The following is a 6,508-nucleotide window of genomic DNA, read 5'->3' on the forward strand; positions in this document are numbered from 1 at the left end:
CAAACAAGAAACGAGAAGTTTAATGACAAAAAAATGAAGTGTGAACTCGTCATATAAGTTATCCGCAGTTGAATCTGGGAATAGCTGGCCCAACTATGGAACAATAAATGGAAGAGATAGCTTGAAATTTACCCATAAATTATATGAATGGAGGGAAAGAGGAAATTAGACATTTGAAAGATTTATCAAACGATGAAGCTGCAAGAAAGACTGAGATGCTGGAGGGTATTAATAGGGCTGGTGCGCCGGAGGTCATCACGTACTTGACCATGGTAGATTTACTATTTTTTTTATGCAGCACAACACTGCAAGCCACCTTGCTGCACTGCGCTGCGTGAAAGGACAAGAATGTGCTGTATTTACCATTATACGGCACATTCCTGTCCTTTCCCAGTATAGTATTTTTATGCATTCCCAAGACTACCACTCATGGTAGATCTAGCAACGTGCCAAAATCCATAGGTGAATGCATAGGAACACCCACACTTCACTCATGGCACACCTCCCTGCTTCAGAGTACCGCAAGACAGCGATTTGCACTACCAGCGGCACCCGCCGCAAATCTCAAGGGGCAGGGCTGCAGGGAGGGACAGGGGATGGGGAATGAAAATAAAAAAATTAAAAAATGCACTTGTTCCCATCACCTGCCGCCTCGCTCCTCTGCTCTTCTTCTGGTGTCCTAGCATTCACTGGTACACCAGCACAGGCTCCCCAGCAATCCTGTTGCACCTCTCATGCTAAACGTAGCATGAGAGTAGCATAGGTCCGAGCGGCTTGTTCTGCTGTCAGACAGTGCACTGGAGCCTATGGAGTTTCTCCAACCCGGATGTGTAGCACAGCCGTGTTGGAGAAACCTAAGTGTGCATGTGTGTTTAGCTGACCTGAGAAAGCCAGCTAAACACACATACGCACTTAGAAGTGCACAGACTCCACTCCCCCAAGCCTCAGTCCTCTCCAAGCAGATACTTCCTCTTTTATGTCTGTAAGCCCAAAAGAGTTCCGAGATGCTGGTGGTGGGAACCCCCAAAAAATGTAGTACCTCAGCAGTGGTTGGTGGAAGGTCTTAAAGTTGTTATTGGCAAGTTCCCCATTAATGCAGCAGTTCTTCTCACTTCAGATAAAACTACTGTTGTTGGGGTGTCTCCCACAATAGTACAACCACAGTTCCCCTTTATTTTTAACATTCTAATGGGTGAATGGGAATACAACACACATTCCCACCCACGGAAAACCATCTCTTACTGCTTCTGGGCACGGGCTATCTCCTGGTGTGATAGGAGTCAATCTGCCTTGGAACAGGTCGCTATCAAATGCAAGCTTTGCAGCAGAGCCCTTTTTTTTTTTTTTTTTTTTATTAACCATGCTTCTCTGACAATTCCTGCTTGTCATTGGTGGTGCCCATCTTCTGTGCCTGTTCACTCCCGTCACATTCCAAGATAGCCTAGGATGCACTTCCTGCACCAACATACTGTGGCTTTGCCTATAGGTGATTCAGCCCAATGGGCTTAGTAATTATTTTCCACATTTAGGGGTCACAGTAAGTGCACAGGGAGGTTTGAAGCAGACAAAAATGCCAGAAAAATAAAATTTAAAAAATAGGAGAACCATAACAAAAAATGCAGTTTACTATAGTTGCGAGAGTTCCATACCACATCACAATGTTATGTTATATTGATTTGTACAGTGCACTAATAACCTGAGAGGGTATCCAGGCACTTTGGCATGTGTGTAGTTTTATGGTCCCTAAGGTGCTTCTACAAAGAGCCAAGTCTTCAGTTTCTTGCAGAATTTAATAAATGAGGAGGCTCGGATGTGGAGAGGGAGCTCATTCCATGTCTTGGGTGCAATGTAAGAGAATGAGCATCCTCCATTTTTGATTCTGCAGCTATATGCACATGGGGAATGTGTAGATTTGAGGCAAAGCATAGGGGTCTGGTGGGTTAGTGAAAGTGTGTGCAGCTGTTCAGGACCTGTGTTGTGTAGGGCTTTGTATGTGTGCGTGAGAAGTTTGAATTGGCTGCACTTGTGAATGGGGAGCCAGCAAAGCTTCTAGAGGTGTGGTGTGATGTGGGTGCGGTGTGGGAGTTTTGCAGCAGTATTCTGGATAGTCTAGAGCCTGTGTAGGAGTTGTTTGGAGATTCCTGCAGTGTGTTGCGGCAGTCCAGCCTGATGATGAGTGCTTGTGTCACGTTCTGTCTGGTGTTCTGAGGCAACCACTTGGAGATTTTTTTTAGCAGGATGTGGAAGCAGTAGGTGCACACTGTGTTGACTTCAGCAGTCCTGTTGAGCTGGTCATCCAGGATGATTCCTAGATTTCTTGCATGGTCTTTGGGTGTTGGTCCAAGCTACAACAGCCACTAGTAGGAAGATCTTGTTGCCAAAGATCAGTACTTCCATTTATCAGAGTTGAGCTGTCGGCAGTTGATTCACATCCCGTCTCCTACCATGGTCATGCAGTTGGTGAAATTAGTTCTGGTGGTGGTTGTTTTGTCCGTAAGGCAGAGGATGAATTGAGTATCATCGGCATAGAAGATGACGGTAATATCTTGTGATCAGATGATGTTGGCAAGCAGTCATGTATATGTTGAAAAGGTTGGGGTTGATGAGCAATTCCCTGTGGGAATCCACATATCAGTTTCTTGGTCTCTGAGGTGAAGGGTGACAAACTGACTGTAAGACCTGGCCCTTATTACAGGATCATCCCCAAACTCTTTGCCTTCCTCCTATTTTTTTTTTTTTTTTACCTCTTGTTGGCTCTAGGACTCATGGTAGTGCTAAAGTGCAGGTGCTCTCCCTTCTAAAGTTGGTATGATTGGCTTACACCTAATTGGCACATTTAATTGACCTATAAGTCACTTGTACAGTGGTATCCCTGCACCCAGAGCCTGTAAATTAAGGCCCATATTTATACTTTTTTTTGCGCTGCATGTGTGTCATTTTTGCACACAAAAGCGGCGCAAACTTACAAAATACAATTATATTTTGTACATTTGCGCGGCATTTGCGCCACAAAATTACGCAAATGCAGTACTAAAAAGGTATAAATATGGGCCTAAATGCTCCAAGTGGGCCTGCAGCACAGCTTGTGCCACCCGTAGACATAGGGGCATATTTATACTCAGTTTGCGCCGGAATTGCGGTGTTTTTTTGGACGCAAAACTAACTCCATATTTATACTTTGGCGTTAGACGCGTCTAGCGCCAAAGTCCATGGAGTTAGCGTCATTTTTTAGCGTGGACACCTACTTTGCGTTAATTATATGCAAGGTAGGCGTTCCCGTCTAAAAAAATCGACTCCGAGGCATGTGCGGCGGATTTATACTCCCGGGCAAAATTCACGCCCGGGAGTGGGCGGGTAAAAAAAAATGACGTACGGCCGCTTTAGCGCCTGCAAAAGGCAGGCGTTAAGGGACCTGTGGGCTCTGAAGGAGCCCAGAGGTCCCCTCCCATGCCCCCAGGGACACCCAGTCACCCTTGCCCACCCCAGGCTGGAGGGACCCATCCCAGGGACATTAAGGTAAGTTCAGGTAAGTTTTTTTTTTTTTTTTTTTGTGGCATAGGGGGGCCTGATTTGTGCCCCCCTACATGCCACTATGCCCAATGACCATGCCCAGGGGACAGAAGTCCCCTGGGCATGGCAAGGGGGCATGACTCCTGTCTTTGCTAAGACAGGAGTCATTTCTATGGGGGTTGGGAGTGAAAAAAAATGGCGCAAATCGGGTTGAGGCGAAAAAATTGCCTCAACCTGACTTGCCCCATTTCTTGACGCCCAAGCCCCATATCCCCCTACGCCGGCACTGCCTGGTGTACGTCGTTTTTTTTAACGCACACCAGACTGCGCCGGCGGCTAACGTCATTCAATAAATACGGCGCCCGCATGGCGCTTCAGAATGGTGTTAGCCGGCGCTAATTTTTTTGACGCAAAACTGCGTTAGCGCAGTTTTGCGTCAAAAAGTATAAATATGGGCCATAGCGTTTCACACCTGTTGCAGGCCTGCTAGCACAGACCCTGCGTGCACAGTTTACTGCCACAGGGACCTGTTATCTAAATTTACCTGCCAAGCCTGGAACCCCCACACCCCCCCCCCCCTTCCCCCTCTTTTTACTACATGCAAGTCACTCCTAAGGTAGGCCCTAGCTAGCCCTACGGGCATGGTGCTATGTATACAGAAGACAGGACGTATGCCTGGTTGTGTGGCCTGTCCTGCTAGTGACAAACAGCCTATTTGGTTTCTCAATGCTGTGAGTGCTGCCTTGCTCATAGGATTGCATTAGAAATGCCCTACCTTAGGTCTAGGTGGTATTGTCTGATCTATGAGGGATAGCATAGACATGTTTAGTATGGTTGTAATGGTACTGAGAAATGCTGCTTACTGGTGTAGGTGGATTTTTTATGACCATTATAGAAATGCCACTTTTAGACAGTGGGCCTTTCTCTGTGCTTAGGACTCTGGTGTTTTGCAGATTGACTCCAATCTACATCCGGGGCAGAGTGACAGCTGGACTTTGTGCATACTTTTCAGACAGTCTATAACCAGGGAGGATGGAGGTGTCACAGAGGTGCATCTGGATACTGAATGGTCTTCCTGGGCTAAGAGAAGGAGAGGCGGGGCACACCTGCATTTGGAAAGGCTGTGATAAACAAATTTGCAGTGTATCCATTTAGTATAGTAATACGCCAACAAGATTATATAAAGCATCACATGACTAACGATCCAGCAAAATCAATAGCCTAATGTGACCATGGTCTGGGGTTTCCACAACATGAATCTCTTCTTTCAAACATTTCCAATGTTTATCTGACAGTGCTCCATTTATACTGTAGTCAACTCACGTGCCCACTGAAAGGTCTTTCATGCCTGGATGAAATCTGAAGTATTTTCGTTTACCACTCATTCACTGCCATGAGGATGCCTTTTACCCCCCTCCTCTTCTTGCAAGACTCTCCTCTTCTCCCCTCCCAACCCAAAGTTAGTCTTTCAACTAAACAGCAGAAGTCAGTGACATACTCAATTCTAAAATATATATTACTTAGTGACAGTTCCCACTAGGTGGTTATAGTTAAAACTTAGTTTTTATATAAAAAGTGTATTTTTTTTCTCTTTAAAAAAATTAAAAAAAAATAAACCACACTTGCCCTCATTTTTGGCACCGTTTGACATATCTTCACAAAACTTTCCCCCCAAAATTGGCAGTCCCGTCAGCTGCTCTTAAAGTTTCAAGGTGACTCCTGAGGGGGGCCCGAAAACACATTTTTCCTGTGCATGGATTCATGATTTTGAACAATAGTGCAAAAACTAATGGATGTAATTACCTTTTTTGGGGGGTGGGGAGGAGGTTGGGGTGTTGTGGGAAGGGCTCTCAGCTGCACCCAAGCCACAGTCAACTGTGAAGCAGGTCCTGCTGTCAAAATCCGAAGCTTTCATCTCGGTCCCCTGCACTGTTGCAGAAAACAGTTGAAATGCTTCAGCAAGCAGGAGCTGCCTTAAGGCACTAGTTAGTTACTTGAGGTAACTAACTGGTGAATTTTTATAGTTGTGTGTTTAAAATGTGAGCCAGCTATAACATCCCTGTACCCTTAAGTTTTCCAGAGATTATCTATTCATCCTATTCACCACCCGCAATTAATTATCCTGAGACAATGGTAGTTTAACAAAGGAAATGATCTAATCTGCCCAGACAGCTCAACTAGTTCCACAATTAATACATTTGTGAAAAGAAAAGGTTGTATACGAGCATGTTGACAAGAAGTCTGGGCAAAAAAAGAAATTGCTCATATGTACACCTATGCCTAAGATGTTAGAGCCCAGTGCTTTATAACAAAAGCTTCCAACAGGCCTGACACTTGTCTAGCACTGGTGTGATCTTGCACTCTTTACTTAACTATCCAGTTGCAAGCCAAAGCATGCATGTCTTATGAGAGAAGTTGAAGTTGCACAGACCACACATCAGTAGGTGACATAATAGGAGAATGAAGGGTTAAGGAAATGCTAAGTGTATGGTGAGATATATGTGAGGATTTCAGGCCTACCTGTGTTTTATCAAATACATGAAAAAAGTATACAGTGCCCACAATACATCAGGGAAAAGGCGTGATTATAAACCCCAATTATGAAAAAGTGTTCTATGTTTTCTCCTGAACAAAATTTAAACCTATGTTATCCAGGCATAAGTTTAAAGTGTACAAAAGCATAGGATAGATACTGGAAATGTGGCCACATGCCCTTAGTAAACCCAACTGCTCATCAGATGATATAGGCCACTTGCTTTACCAGGACAGTCATGACTGGAGAAATTTCTTGTCATTACACGGGAAATCCATTAATCAGAAACCTGAATCTCTTCTGCGTTTGCACTGTTACATCTTCTGCACAGAGAGTCAAATATGCCTAAAAATAGACTTGCAAAATGATGTGAAGAATGGGGAAGAAATCTGAGATTTTTGAACCATTTGAAGTGGTTGGTAGCTAGTTCACTCAAACTACATTCTCATCATCCAATTTAATTCT

Source organism: Pleurodeles waltl, chromosome 7 (assembly GCF_031143425.1).
Source record: "Pleurodeles waltl isolate 20211129_DDA chromosome 7, aPleWal1.hap1.20221129, whole genome shotgun sequence".
In the NCBI taxonomy this organism is placed as follows: Eukaryota; Metazoa; Chordata; class Amphibia; order Caudata; family Salamandridae; genus Pleurodeles; species Pleurodeles waltl.